We start from the raw sequence: 17,245 nt of genomic DNA, 5'->3' as shown, positions 1-17,245 counted from the left end.
CCTTTGTGGCTATAAGAGACTAAACCCTTATAGTTAGGGTCTGACAGACCTAAAAAGCCAAAAAAAATGTATTGTATACTTCATATTTATCAATACAAACAGGTGTTTTCTTTCCTATTATCCTTTCTTATTTTAATTTCATGTATAATTCATTCTTACACCATCTTTAATTTAAGAGTTACGTGCTCGACAGAGGATAATCCTTAATAGAAAAATAAGGAAGGTTTTACATGCATCAATTTTAGGGATTAGTCACTCAACAAAGGATAATTTCTAATAGAACTAAAAGGAAGAGATATCTTAATAAAATCATTGCTAGACATAGAGTGATTGCATTATGCCCATGCATCAAAGCAAACATCTAGAATTAGAACTTCATGCATTTTATTTATTGAGTCGTTGCAAAGACATATGAGAGATAGATAGGTAAGATAGGTTTGTCATTGTGAGATATCAGGGGTAAGTATTTTAACAGATGTGGGTAGGAAAAATTCACCAAATTGATAGAGAAAAATCTAAAATAATACATCTTAGGCAAATAAGGCAGGCTAGGTCCCAACATTATCACATTCTGAATTTATCTGTCTTTATCTTCATCTTAATCTTTTAATTTTCTTATCTTATCTTTTTTATCTTCTATTTTTTTTATCTTTTTCATCTTTTAATTTAAATATTTTATCTTTTCTATTTTCGATTTTTATCTTTAAATCTTTTATCTTTTCTTTTAAATCTTTACCTTATCTTCTATCTTTCTTTATCTATTATTTTAAATTCTTTATCTCTTGCTTGTAAATTGGGTTTGCATCAATCTAAGTACAAACAAAGTCTCTGTGGATTCAACACTCGGACTTCCAAGTACTTTATTACTTGTGAGTAATTTGATGCACTTGCTAACGAGTTAACAGTTACCTCTATTTTTCTGTCCTTACAACACCAAGTGTCTCCCCTTATACACTTTGCATCCCTACTTTGAATCAACATATTGGTACCCTTGTGATGTCATCTCCCCCATAGAAATCATATTGACAACAACATAAGGTACAAATCTCACATTTAAGAAAGTTCAAATAGCACGATCATGGAGCTTCATCCTCACACTCTCTATGCCTTCAACCTTCATTTTTCCACCATTCCCTAACTTGAAATGGCTGAATTCTCCATCGATTTTCAAAGTATCAAACATCTTTCGATCTCTGCAAATGTGCTTTGAGGCAGCAAAATCCATCACTCATTTTGTTTTAGCAACCTCATCGTTTGTTGCCAAAAACACATCATCTTCATCTTCAACACTTTTTACTACATTAGCTTGGGAGTTGGTGCCATCTTTGTTCATATCTCTTAATTTTTTCAAGTTCTCCTTCATTTGTTTGCACCTCACTTGCATATGACCATTCTCACCACAATAGTAACATTCTATGTTACTCATATCTCATTGTGGACGCGATTGCAATTTTGATCTTCCTCTTGGCCCATCATGTCTCCTTGAATGATTTCTCCCCCGCTCAGACTCCACTATAACTATTGCATTGTGTTCATTATCAACATTTTCAGTTCTCATCATTATCTCATTTTCTCTAAGAGCGACAGTCACCTTATCCAAATTCAAAGTTGATCTTCCCACAAGCAACGTTTGAACCAAAGCTTTGAAGAACCTTGGTAGTGAGGCCAAAAACAACAGGGATTGCTTCTCATCAGAGATTTTATCATCTGTATTCAACAATTGACTTACTAGTGGATTGAACTTGTTGATGTGGTCATGGAGATCTCTTCCCATCTCCATTTTGAGTTGATACAACTTCATCTTCAAACAAAGGCGATTGGTTAGCGACTTTGACGCATAGATATTCTCAAGCTTCTCCCACAAGGCCTTCGATGTTGTCTCCTTTCACACATTGTGTTTTATCTCGAGAGCAACGACTAATCGAATCATGCTCATAGCCCTCCTTTGGATCTTAGTCCACTCGGTTTCATAGTGTGTCACTCTACAAACTCAAGTACCCCACTCAATGATTACAAGAAATGATAACACTCGCACACAAAGATACTTTTCTCTCAACAAAGTGACTTTGTTTCACAATCTCTCTTCTCACACACTCTCTCTTCATGTGTTCTGTTTCTCTACTAATTCTCTTCTCTATTTATAGTGAAGATTACCACCAATTATGATAAATAAACTCTCTTGGAAGTTGAAACAAAAAAAACTTCCAATACATCCATTCAACTAAGGTTCATCTAGTAAAATGCAATCTTCCACTTTGCATTTAAACCACCTAAACCTTAGTGATAAAGATTCAATTCCCAATGTGCATGCACCTTATTTTTTGACTTGAAACTCTGCAGTTGTATATATTGATAAGGAACCTTGACACGACCTAGCACATATCGGTCTTTTGAGGTGTCTAGAAGGAATCTCCTCCTCCATTTCGAAAAAAAGCTAATATTTAAGAGATGCAGATTTTTAGAAAGATGAGTCCATATTTATGTCATACACATTACTTTTAGCATAGGGTTGGACACTTTGTATGTTTGAGATCTAGAGAAAAAGGAGTCAAGGTGTGTGTGATGGCTTTGGATGCTTTGAGACTAATCTTTCATTGTTTCACCATCAAGAGCTTCTCTCCCATGGTAGCAACTAATTTCTCTTTTGTTGAGGTTTAATGTAATTTCTACCTTAGTTTTATTCAATAAAGCATTGTTATTGATCTTCTTCTATGCCTAATGCTTGCTTTTGGTTTGATCACCATTTTACATGATTCTATTCATTTAATTATAATTGAGAAATTCTTTTGAATGGTAAAATGAAGGAAACACCCAATAATTTTGGTGCCTAGGGATAGGATAAAAAGTATTGGACATCAATAAATCATTACTCAAGGGACTTATGTTCTTTCACTTAAGAAATTAAGGTGGGATAAAATATCATATTAATGATAATACAAGCTTAATAAAATAGGAATATATAATCATTGCATGTTAGGAGGACCAATAAAGTTAAGCCCCTGTGATTTCTCTAATTGAAATTACTTTAATTTTCTAAGTATATCAAGTGTTTGATAGAATTCCTAACCTAATTTCTCTTACTCTTCTCATTTATTTTATTTTTTACAATTGTCTTTATTTTGGTTATTTAATTTCTCTTAGTATTAATTACCCAATAATCACACAAGTACCTGTGGAAACGACATTTTACTTATCATTGTGTTACTTGAGCGATTTGGTATTCTTGTCAAAATCTTAACATCTACCCTTTTCTAGGCTGTCTCCATTGCACACCATCACAGCCACACCCTCAATAATCGATGAGGAAGCTTCAAAGCGATTGATCCCAGCGTGGTTGTGGCATTTTTTTTCCTGGATTTGGAATTTTTTTTTCTTTTCTTTTTCAATTTTGATTCATGGTCTGGTTTGCTTCGTATCCCAGCGTGAAAGATCTGTGATTGTGGAACAATGAATTAGTTTCTGGGTTTGATTCAATCAGTAGTTTCAGGAACGATAAATATATATTTTTAGCTGCCACTATTTGCTAGTTCAAGCTTCAGTGAAATGTTCTTTTAATTTTTTTTTTATTCCTTCATAATCTTGTAATGATTTCTTCCTTGAAACGGAAATTTTTTATTGAAAAATATTGCTACATATTGGCCTAAGTCTGTAAAACCTTGCTAGTTCAAGCTATATAACAATAATCAGTCTTTAGCGGCACTCACCTATATCACCGGTAAAAGCTTCAGCAGCCTAGATTACGCCAGTTTAATTTAATTGCAGCTAAATATTTTAGCAGCCATATATATTGCCGCTAGCCGAAAGGTATTTTTGGTGTTGTGATCATTGAGTCTGCAAATTTGGGTTCATCGTAGTCTTTTAACATGCATAAAATATTTTTTTAAAAATGCAATATTAATTTTTAAGGAGGTGATTTTGTTCAAGACAGTGAAGATCACTGTAGACAAAACTCTCTCTAACTCTTCACCACAATCCAAGTCACATACTCACATACGATGGCTTCTTCATATATTTTTATCCTAATCCCATTTCTCGTCTTCTTGGAATACAACATCCTTTCTTATTATGATTCTATGTGAATTTGTGGGACCCCACTACTTGCAAGATTGTTGTTAGCACGGATGTAGTCTTTGCAGAAAATGAACTACAAAGTGACCACACTAGTGCAAAATAGGGATTTAACATAGCACTACGTTTCCACCCACTCTTATTCAACACACACATATTCTCTCCATAGACAAACAAACATGATACCAAAATTCCTACTTTCGTATCTCTTATTCTAGCTTCGAGTTATTATCTTTCATGAAAAGCAAGAGTATTTTTACCGAGTGAGTCCAACAAATTAGCATGGCACACTTCGTTCAGTAAGAATCTGATTAGAATTGAAAGTAAAAGGTTAATTGAGATCACTAGCTACTATTTGGTGCACTATGAAAAATAAACACATGTTGATGAACTTGAAAAGAGCCCCTTGTTCACCACTATAAATTAGTTGTGGTAGTTTTCACTACCTTAGCTGCAAACTAAACCCATTTTCTTCGTCTATGTAACAAACACTTCAACAATCTACTCTATACCCGATTTACAAGATGAGTTCAGTTAGCCAAAATCACTATGTTTTAGTTCTGTTCCTCATTCTCACTGTGTGGATATCCCGTGTAATGTCTCGTGGGCTCATTAGATCTGAGAGACATGAGAAATGGATTGCACAATATGGTAAGGTTTACAAGGATGCTGTTGAGGAGAAACGTTTCCAAGTATTCAAAAACAATGTGCAGTTCATTGAGTCATTCAATGCTGCTGGGGACAAACCTTTCAACCTTAGCATTAACCAATTTGTGGACCTTCATGATGAAGAATTTAAGGCTTTACTAATTAATGTTCAGAAAAAGGCAAGTGGGGTGGAGACAGTAAAAGAACCTGCCATGGATATACAAAAGCTTACAGAGGAAGCTTGCAGAGAAAACTAAAAGAAGAAGAATGAAAAGAAGGCCAAATTATCAATGAATGAAAGTTAGCTTACAATGATTAAATATTACAGTTTATATAGTTAGTTACAAGATTAACTAACTTGTAGTTAGTTACAAGAGTAACTAACTTGTAACTAACTAACTTTAACTCACTCTAACTAACTAAGCTAATTCTAACTCTAGTTACATGATAACTTATGCTAATAGCCCCCTTCAAGCTAGGAATGAATGTTAGACGTGCCTAGCTTGGAATACAAAAATTGAAAAACACCAGGCAGCAGAGCTTTAGTGTAAATATCTGCAAGCTGATTTGCAGAGGAAATAGGAAGCAATTTCACAAGCCTAGTCATCACCTTCTCTTGAACTATATGGCAGTCAATTTCAATGTGTTTTGTTCTCTCATGAAAAATGGGATTTGCAGCTATGTGGAGAGCAGACTTATTGTCACAATACAAGGTAGCAGGTTGTTGGAAATGTACCTTAAACTCTTCCAGCAAGAAAGTAAGCCATTGCAGCTCACAAGTGGCACTTGCCAATGCTCTATACTCAGCCTCTGACGAACTTCTTGAAACCGTTGCTTGTTTCTTAGATTTCCATGAGATCAACGAATTACCAATGTAAATGGCATAACCAATGGGAGATATTCTAGTGTCAAGGCAACCAGCCCAATTTGAATCATTGAAACCTTTCAGATGGATATTACTATCAGTAGGTAAGAAGATCTCTGCACCCAGAGATCCTTTGATGTATCAAAGGATTCTTGAGGCAGCCTGTTGGTGAGCAAAAGTAGGTTGAGCGAAGTAGGTTGAGCAACAAATTGACTCAAATGTTGTACATCATATGTAATATCGGGCTTGGTATTAGTCAAGTAAATCAATCTTCCGATTAACCTTCTGTATGAAGATGTGTCATCATCTAAGAGAAAAGATCCTGAATGTTAATGCAATTTAGTGGTGTAGTCGGAAAGAGTGGACACTGGTTTGGAACCAAGCATCCCACTGTTATTAAGTATATCCAGAGCATATTTTCTTTGATAGAGATTAATGCCTGTAGGTGTTCTGGCTACCTCAAAACCTAGAAAGAGCCTTAAGTCACCTAAATCTTTTATTCTGAAGGCACTATCCAATAAATGAGTAATGCTTTGAATCTCAATCAAGTCATTTCCAGACAAAACAATGTCATCTACATAGACTAGTAAAGCAATAATGGTCTTGGAACCATGTTTGATGAACAAGGAGTAATCAGATGCATACTGCTTGTACCCATGAGATGTTTAGAAAAAAAGATAATCTAGCATACCATTGTCTACTAGCTTGTCACAGGCCATATAGAGACCTTTGGAGCCTACAAACCTGTCCTGGCTTATCTACTTGCAAACCTTCGAGAAAAACCATGTACACTTCCTCATTTAAGTCACCATGTAAGAAGGCATTATTATTCACATCCAATTGCTTTAGATGCCACTGATTGATAGCAGTTAAAGCCAATAAAAGTTTAACTATAGTTAGCTTGGCCACAGGAGATAGTGTCCAAATAATCCTACCCTTGTATTTAAGTGTAGTCCTTAGCTACCGATCTGGCTTTGTACCTTTCTATGCATCCATCAGATTTGTGCTTGATCATATAAACCCATCTGCATCCAATAGCAATCTTATGCTTGGAAATATTAGTAAGAATCCAAGTATTTTTTAGCTCTAATGCTTTGATTTTTGCATTCATGGCTTCAATCCAATTAGGATCTTTAGAGACTTGATTGTATGACTGAGGTTTAGCTTGTTGTGTGAAAGACAAAACAACATTGTGATAAGAGGAAGACAATTTGCTATAGGAAAGGACAGAGCTGATAGGATAAAGACAATTACTTGTAGAGTGACTGCTACAATTAATGATGGATAAGTGATTTGAAAGTCTTTAAATTTTCTCGGCCTATGTACCTATCTCAAGGATCTTCTAGGGACCTGAGAGTTGTTCTGTGAGGTGGGAGAGTTAGAATCAATGACATTAGATCCATCTATGATATGATCAGTTAGTGATTAAGAATTAAAATCACCAAATTGATCATTGGTATCATGAAATGAAGAAGTAGGTACAGGTAGAATAGTGATTGGATCAAGTTTATTATGATTTGTGAAAGGAAAACAATCCTCATAAAAAATGACATTTCTTGAAACAGAAACAACTCTAGTTTTTGAGATCTGGGGTGACATATCCTTTTGTGTTAGATTTGAAACCCAGAAAAATATAACTAGCAGCTCTTGGATCAAGTTTCTTTCTGTTGGCAGTCAAGGTACTAGTAAAGCACATGTACAAACAACCAAAAACTCTTAAAGAATCAATGTCATAGATGGATCTATACAGTTTTTTATATGGAGTTTTTTTGCCAAGAAAATGAGTAGGCATACAATTAATAAGAACAACATAATGAATTAGAGCATAAGACCAAAAAATGGAAGGAAGATTAGAGTGAGATAAGAGTGATCGTGTAACATTAAGTAAATGTTGGTGTTTTCTTTCTACAATCCCATTCTGCTAAGGAGTTTCAATGCATGAGGTTTAATGAACAATTCCTGTTTCACCATAAAATTGCTTCATAATAAACCCTGAGCCATTGTCTAATCTAATGGTTTTTACCTTTGTATCAAATTGTATTTCAACAAAATTAACAATGTTCTTTAAATGAGATTGTGTTTCAGCCTTTGAATGCAATAGAAAAACCCAAACAAACCTCGTATGATCATCTACTATAGTTAAGACATATTTGTAACTATTCATAGAAGTCACATTACAAGGTCCCCAAATATCAATATGTATAAAAGCAAAGGCACAAGAGGCATAAGAATCACTATTAAAAAATGACAGCCTTTTCTGTTTTGAATGGTAACAAGTATCACATACAATATGTTTATTTAAGGTGAGAATAGGGTATGATTGTTTTAACAAGTATCACATACAAAAGGTTGTGACATGATCAATTTCTCCTGAATCAAGAATCCATTCACATGGACTGGATTTGCTTATATTGCAAGTGATAGATAAAATTTTACCTTTTTGTATATTGTTGGAACCAACAGAACCAGTGATTGTACCAATTTGATTCACATGTGAATTGTTGTGAGCTAAGTTATGTTGTTGTTGCAACAGTGTCATCAAGGCCTTATAATATTGAGAAGACAGCTTTAGTTCATCATTTTGTACTTCTTGACTTCTTTCCAGAACAAGGCCATCACCTTCTTCTTTCACAACATTTACATTGTTAACATTTGATCCTTGAGGCCCATGAAGCTTATGTCCAGGTGGATATCCATGTTTTCTGTAACATTCATCAACAATGTGATTTGTGAATCCACTATGTGTACAAACCTTGCTTCCTTTCCCATCAGAACTCTCTCTGCCAGAGCCTCCTCGGCTACTTCTTCCTCCTAAGTATAGTTTGGAGGAAAACCATTTTTCCTATAACATTTGTCCACTGTGTGATTATCCTTACCATAGTAGGTACATGATTTCGATGAAAGTGAGCCTGCTGCATTGATGAGACTAGTGTTTCCCATCATATCACTGCGATTGATCTGCCTTTCTTGTTGAACAACATATGAGAAGACCTGTGATATGCTAGGTAATGGATTCATCATTAGTACATTGGATCTGACAATGCCAAAATGATCATTTAAACCTCAAAGAAACTGCATAACTTGATCCTATTTCTTCCTTTCTATAACACTACCAAGAGCATCACACATACACTTTGGGTCACATGTACAAATTGGACTAGGCTGATAGCTTTCTAATTCATTCCAAATAACTCACAATTTTGTAAAATAATCACTTATTGTATTATCACCTTGTTTAATGGATGCCATATCCTATTGTAGCTCATAAATTCTCGGCATATCACCTTGTGAGTACCTTGACTTTAAGTCTTTCCATATGTCTCGAGCATCATCCATCCAAAGTATGCTCTGTCTAATTGAAGGTGAGACTGAATGAACAAGCCAATAGACCACCATGTTATTTTACCTCTTCCAAGCTGCGAGAAGTACATGATTTGATGCATATCTCTTAATTGAGTCATCGACAAACTCAACCTTGTTCTTCGCACTCAATGCAGTGAGTATTGAACGACTCCATGAGTTGTAATTTGCTGAATCAAGCATTGGAGAAACCAATGCAATCGCAGGATTTTCTCTTGGATGAAGATAGAAGGGATTGTGTATATTTAAGGATTGATCTTGATGTGATTGATTGTTACTCATGATGAGAAAATGAACAAACAAAACAAGAAGCAGATGATGATACCATCAAAGAACCTGCCATGCATATAAAGAAGAAGAACGAAAAGAAGGCCATATTATCATTGAATGAAAGTTAACTTATTTTTTTCTAATTCACCCCCTCACGCCCAACACTCTTTGGGTTTGGTGCATGGTCCTTTTGAATGGATCTAGGATAGGCTCTGATACCAAGAAGAAATTTGGGCCTAACTCAACCCTAAAAGCTTGCTCATAGGGTGAGGGTTGCCCTCACCTTATAAACTCTATCTTGAGACTATCTCTAGCCAATGTGGGACTTGGGTTTTTTTCTAATTGCTACAATCGAGAGTCTCCATCAAATAACTATAGGTGAATTGGTGTTCCTATCAGAGCAAGAACTAGTAGATTGTGTTAGAGGTGACAGTGAAGCTTGCCATGGTGGTTTTGTGGAAAATGCCTTTGAATTTATTGCCAATAAAGGTGGAATAACAAGTGAAGCATACTATCCTTACAAAGGAAAAGATAGAAGTTGTAAGGTTAAGAAGGAGACTCATGGTGTGGCACGGAATATAGGGTATGAGAAAGTTCCTTCTAATAATAGTGAAAAGGCACTCCTAAAAGCTGTGGCAAATCAACCAGTATCAGTTTATATTGATGCTGGAGCACCTGCTTACAAATTTTACTCAAGTGGGATTTTTAATGCAAGAAATTGTGGAACTCATCTAGACCATGCTGCTACAGTTGTTGGTTATGGTAAACTTCATGATGGTACTAAGTATTGGCTAGTAAAAAATTCATGGAGCACTGCATGGGGTGAGAAAGGGTACATAAGGATGAAGCGAGACATACATTCCAAGAAAGGCTTATGTGGAATTGCTTCAAATGCCTCTTATCCAATCGCTTAATGTGTTCTGATAATTCATATAAATCTTAAAAGGTCATTATAATCGTATATATGCACGCATCTACCAAAAAATAAATAATCGTATATGCACGCATAGGTTGTGCTAGTACTAAAATTGCGTGTAAACTTTTATTTCAACCATATATAATCAGAATAAGATATTGCTAGTATGAATATTCGGAGAATAAGATATTGCGTGTAAACTTTTATTTCTCGTATTTGTATCTTCTGCGCTCTATTGAATTTGAAAGGTAAGTAACTAAGTATAAGGCTTTATCTAGCTCATTCTTACTTTCCTTAATTTTTCGCGTTTGGCAAGGATTATGCTACCCCGAGTAAGGTGCGTTCTAACTGAGTCGGCTCCTTTTTACTTATAATTAAGGTGGGTTGATTTTTATGAATACAACTTGACTCAAACTTATGATAGGCCAAGTTATCAAAGGAGAATTTAACTCAGTTAATTAAAAAGTATGTGTAAATTGTTATAAATCTTTTGATATTTATTTTTAATTTTACTATATCAAAAAAAAATTATAGCCGGCCAAGTTGGCAGATTACAGCATACTTTAACAGCTCAAAGTTGTACGGGTTATGCTGTAATTAATTAGGGCAATGCAATATCTTTTGACCGCAAATATTTATTGTTCACTCTTAATTACCAGGTTGGACTAACAACATTTCTTACTTTTGAAAGTTATACATAATTGGTTTACCTTTCTCCTTCAGCCCTTAGTTTAATTTTGTCTCAAACAGACTTTACCTGGCCTTTTGGCTTTTAATCATGGGGATCAATTTTGTAGTATTATATAGGCCATCGCTTTCTTTGACTCATTCAAGGTTCCTATATTTAGGTTTATTCCTTTTGGTATCAAAAGTTTAGAAGTGATTTTTAATGGAAAATGTTTGATAAACACCTCAAATGTTATCTAATATCTAAAGAGAGAAATAATATATATATATATATATATATATATATATATATATATATATATATATATAAATAATATATGGTTGAGTAATTTAGATTTAAATATATTTTTTGTCCTTATAATTTAGTAATTTTTGTTTTTGTTCTTGTAAAATTTTTATTTTCGCTTAATCCCTGTAAATTATGTTTAATTTGATTTTCTTCCTTAAAGTTCTTTAGATAATGTCTTTTTTTCACTATTTAAAGTGTTATCTAAAGTATTTTAAAGAAGAAAAGTAAGACAGACATATTTTGGAATGACTAAAATGAAAAAATTATAAAAATAAAAATGGAAAAAACACTAAATTATATGAAGGAAAAAAATATTTAAATATAGAATTTATGATGCGATAGAAAAGAGATATAAAAAAATAAAAAAAAAAATTGGTGGAATGTTTAAAATAAAGAATGGTTGACGTATTATTGCTCTTCTTGTAATATTTGGGTTAGGCTATCATAGCCATGTAAGATGTAAAATTGACTGTTTTGCAATGGGAAGAATTTCTTTTTTAAAGTATTGTTAAATATAAATTATTAAAAGTTATTAGGACAGTTTCTTATACCTTTTTTTAGTAAAAAAAAACTCACTTTTTTAAAAGAATAATTAGATTTTTAGTGTTTAATATATTTATTTCAACTTTTAAAAATAATCAGAAGTTGAAAGAAATTTAAATCTGATTAAAATTAGAAACTGTTTTAAATAATTTTTCAAAATATAATTACTTTGTTTAAAGAAAAAAATTATTTTATAATTGTAAACATAATTTAGTTTCTACTTTATTAAAAATTTCTAAACAATAATCACTGAATTATTTGAAATCAAAATCGTTTTTTTTAATATGTAACAAACTCACCATTACCACATGCATCTAAAACTTTATATTTCGATTACATGACAAGCAGTGTATGTTATTTTCTACTTATTGGGGACACAAGATGCTAGCATTTTCCATGTGAGTTCCTTATTAATTGGCATCTGACAATTTTCTCTTCCTAAGAAGTCTTGTATTTTTTATCTTAAAAAAAAGCATTGAGAAGAAATTATATATATATATATATATATACACACACTAGTATGAGAGCCCGTGTAATGCACGGGCAAATTGATTAAGCTTTCGAATTTTTAGTTGTATGTTATGTTTTTTGCAAACCATTATGTTTTGCATCTATTATTTATAAATTTGTAGAATTAGGAGTAGATAATGTAATTAGAAGTTGTTTTGGTATCTGCACTTATATACACCATGGAAGTCTCAAATTTTGAATTTAAATGAAACAAATGTACCAATAGCAACATGCAAAGCATACCAAAAATTAATCACCTCCAACACAACCACAAAAATTGGAAGTATCCCAAGCATGCAGTTTGCAAAGAATAATATGGAAATAAATACATGAAAGTCAAATGTGTAATAAAATTAGAAATATATACATGTTTGGTATAATAAAGATGTTCAGATAGCTAATAAATTTACAAAATTATAGAATTATAATCTAAAGCATCATTTGTGGTATTATAAACCACCAAGAGTTATATATAACAGCTAACATAGATTCGTACAAAAGTTTTTTAAATACTAATTCAGAATAGAACAAAGTTGTCTTCTGGATTTGGAAATTCAAAAATAACTTCTTGTCCAGCTTTCAAATTTTTTTCAACTGCAAAATACCTCCATCCAAAGCCTATTTTTGCACTCTTCTTCTAATGATTGTAGACAATGTTGCATTCTGCATCCCCTTCCAAATTGAAATGTGTGAAATTTGCATTTTTCATGAATGAATACATAGAACTTAGCACGTCCTAAAATTAAGATTAAGTTGATGTGAGATATATTAAATATACAGTATTCAATCCAAGATTGTTTCTAAATTTCAAAAAGTCTTGAATCACTTACCAAACTGTTGCATGTTATTTTATATTGATTCAATAGGACTTTGAACGTGACTAAGTTAGGATTTTGCTTATACAACGAATGTCATTTTGGAAAAGCTCAATGGTTGAGAGTTTCTTTTCAAGACAGTCAACAGGAAAACTGATGATCCCTAATAGGTCATAGTTAATTAATGATTGTCTATTAATCCATAAAAATCTCTTAGCTGAGTCCAGCCAGACACTATAGTTGGAATTTAAAGATTTTTGTTGTATTTAACCGAGTGTATGTTGCCATCTTTTGTCTAGAAGATGTCAAGTATCATCTAAGTCATCTTTCCATCTCGTAGCAAAACTCCTACTAACCTCACCATAAGACTACATATAAAATAAACTAATTTAAACAATATTGAAAAGTTATGTAAGTCTTGAATATTTGAGAATAGTGTTTAAATTGTAACCCGATCCTCAATGTGTACTTTGTTGAACATGTCAGTTTCTTTTTTGTTAATTTTCATCATTAATTTAGCCATGACTTTCCAACACTTCTAATCCCCATCCATTATTCCTAAGTTCTAGCATAAATAGAGGATATACTCATAGAATGGTTAAGCATACATAAAGATGAAAATGCTCAAGCAATGCATAATATAAGGTGTGAACCTATTATGCACACAAAATATGATGTTGGGTCAAACTGTTATGACACCAAAGAATAATAAGAGGATACACACATAAAATGTTATGTTGTCATTACAACATATTTTTCACATTGCTTTCAAATAAAGACACTCCTCCCACCTATTATTCTTAGACAAAATTAAAATTTATAGGTTGAAAGTATCAGTTTTTTGTTTAACATTCACAAAAATCCTGAGCTAATATACTAATGTTGCTATTTTTTTAACAATTTAATGAACACAAAAATGTAGCATTCATTGAATAATCAGTGAAATCCAGAGAATTTTGGAATATCATTTGACTGTAGTGATCCCTTAGTAAAGTTTGATTTTTTATGGTTTAATAACACACACTGCATATATCCATTTTTGTTATCGAAGAATGATACTTCTAGAATGAAAGAATCAGTTTTGTGTTTCAAATTAAAAGCCCTAACATAATTTGTTAAGACTTGATAAAGTTTATCTCAGTGCTCACCACATTCAACATGTTTGGTTAACCAAATTTAGATTTTGTCACAGAGGATCAAATTTATAAACATTCAGTAAAGTAGTATGAAGATGCTTACCAGGTGGAATGGACCGTGGCGGAACGCTACTATGATTGGGTGTCAGACGGCTTGAGCTTGCTCTAGCAATGTGCTTTTCTTCTTCAATGTTAAATACAATCTGGTCCTGCACCAACGTTGCCTCTATTTTCATATTTTCACGAAGCAATGTCACTGAAGCAAGTGAAGTGAAAGGATGTTTGTACTGGTTAGTGGTGCAGTTAATTGAATGAGTAGTTATAATGGTCTAGTGGATGAACGGGCTAGCTAGAGTTCCAAAATGACTAAGGCTCAAGTGTTACATGGATCTCATGTGTTAAATATTATGCCTTTTTTGTATGCAACTTGTAGATTTCTTGTACACCCAACACATATACAAATTTTCAAAAATTACCCTTGCTAATAAATGGATTGGTGACAAAATAGTTGCATTCCTTTCTTCTACATCTAACACAAAACATGTTGGCAAAGACAAAGCGAAGAAGGCCAAACGCAAAAATTCCTACAAAAGTTGAAAAAAATGAGAAACCTGAGATAAAAAAGGACAAAGGAAGAATAAAAAAAATATATGAAGGAAGAAATATGCTAGTAGAGATTTAGAACTGTATCCAAAAGCCTCCACAATAATTCTTTTGAAGTTAGTAAAATGAAAATAAAAGATTAGAAGCATAAGTAACACTGTGATACAAACACTTCTAATACAAATCAAGAAACATTGTATGTAATCAAATCAACGCTGTTAAAAAGACATGAACATGTAGATATTAATAAGAAAGTTTTTATATAAGAATGTTCCAAAAATATTTTCTACACAATATCTAAATCTTTCGTCTTAAAAGCTTCGAACATAATAAATATAAAGAATGACAAAAAAAGACAAACAACTACATCCACCACAATTCAATGATAACAATGTCTTGGAAACAATCTCTAGGTTATTTTTCTTTTTTTTAATTCTAATTTTTAAAATTTTTTTATGTGGGTAGGGGCAATCTTGAAGGAATGCAATTTTTACTGAGCTAATGAGATTCTCAACCAAAGGAAAACAAAGGAGAGAACCAAAGGAAAACAAAAACTTATTGTTGTCGATGTCCTCGTGCTTCCTCGACAATTTTCGCTTCAGATAAAAAAGAAGAACAGAAAAATGAGAATGTATCAGAGGGAGAGAAATGAGAAATAGACTTCATAACCCATGGAGATCCAAATTCAAAATTCAAAAACCTAAACTCAAAATGTAGTGGGAAGACAAACGAAATTCAAATTCAAATTCAAAATGGAGCAGATTTCCTTCTTCAATAAAATATATTATGGTTGCACAAAAACATTCAGCTATACTAACCTACAAAATTGTGAAATAGATCATACCTAAAAGATTTTGACTTTGCTTCTCTACCAATTACATGAACCAAATATTTTGGGTCATCCTGCTAAAAATTTTCATAACATATCTGGTGTTACTCTGTTACATATAAAGTATCATCTACATGTAACCTATTATGTGGGGTGCACGAAGGGAGTAGCTCTTCTTTTGTGCATTTGTTTTGCTTCAAACCAGCCAAGTTATGTGCATTTTGTGCAATTATGCAACTAGAATGGTTATTCTGATGGTTTTATCATGAAAATGTTTTACTCAAAGGGACAAATGTTTCAAAGCTATTTTGCATACCTCATTGTTCTATTATTGCTCATCATTGCTCTGTTATTTCCTTTTCATGGTATTTTCTATCATAACCAATAACAAAAATAACAATAAGGCAATAAAAGGATTGATCATAAAACAATTTTGGTTTGTTCTAGGTTTGCTAAAAAGTAAGGAATATCCCTTTGGCTAAGATTACGCTTAATTCCTGACATAACTTATTGTTTTCTGCATCATATTGGGCATGCTACCCATTTACCATCTGTTGCTATCATATTCAGTCTTTCACAGGAAATTAACAAAATGCAAACAGTTTAACATTTATAATAATTATCAATATAAAACATATAAAACAATATTTATTCACAACAAATACTAATCATAGAGACTTACACAAAAGTTGATACAAAAGCTATATTTGTGCCACAGTATTTGTCTAAACATCCACATCTAAATCATCAAAACATAACCATAACTACAATTTTTTTCTATTACAGAATAGGAACAAATATCATTTTCCTTGCATACATTGAGCATGTCTTCACAATTCCTCCTTCTCCATTGGTACGCGGATAATCTTGGATCATCAATGTCATTAACTCCCGTATTTTTTTCTTGCAATTGCTTAAACGCTCTTGAAAGCTCCAGATCTCCTTTGAAGAACCTAACATGGAATATACGGTCGCCCATATAAATAAACATTATCTCCCTAGGATCATAAATTTCACTTAGCCTTCTAAATTCAGGGCAGTCTTTGTAGATAACAATTGAGTCTTTGTCATTTTCAAGGAGTTCGACCTTTGATACCCTCCCTTGCTTATTGATCAGCTCCCAGTTTGTAGACGCTTCATTCTTAAATGTTTTCCAAAACTTAGGACAAACAATGAGAGTCTTATTTCATTGACATAATAAAAAATGTTTAAAAAGTCGATTTATCAAAAATGTCATTTACATACTAATGTATCTTGTATAGGTTTTTGAAAAACAAAAATAACAAGTACCGAAACAACTCAAGAGGCTATTAAGATTCATGATAAACATTTAAATAACTAAATTATAATCAAGCAGTGATGTAGAGTATCTTGTTTCATATGCACCAGAAACAAATATTATACTTTTCATTTTACTAATTTTTATTTGATTTTATGTTTAAAGGGTTATGTAGCTGAGATCATTTATTTCTAAAGACATCTAGGAAAAATGACTTTGTTTTTGGCTTAATTTATATTGTCTCTATTTTACGGTCAACACATGCACAATGGACTCAATAAAACTCAATATAATATATTATACTAAGACATATAAATGAGTAATAGATACATTGTGCCACTATGTGGAACTTTACTAATCTCAAATTATTCCAAAATATAAGTATGAATTTGTTTTTGCTTAATCACGGTTAGAATTTACCACTCAA

The 17,245-nt window shown here is 32.6% G+C and overlaps 1 pseudogene; it reads left to right on the top strand.

The window, feature by feature from the left end:
• The first annotated feature begins 4,592 nt into the window (after positions 1–4,592).
• LOC100797669 (senescence-specific cysteine protease SAG39-like) lies at positions 4,593–10,125 on the top strand (annotated as a pseudogene).
• Positions 10,126–17,245: the final 7,120 nt, after the last annotated feature.

The sequence above is a fragment of the Glycine max genome, chromosome 6 (assembly GCF_000004515.6).
Source record: "Glycine max cultivar Williams 82 chromosome 6, Glycine_max_v4.0, whole genome shotgun sequence".
Taxonomy (NCBI): Eukaryota; Viridiplantae; Streptophyta; class Magnoliopsida; order Fabales; family Fabaceae; genus Glycine; species Glycine max.
Note: the sequence above shows the minus strand (reverse complement) of the source record. Positions and strands in the feature narration are given on the sequence as shown.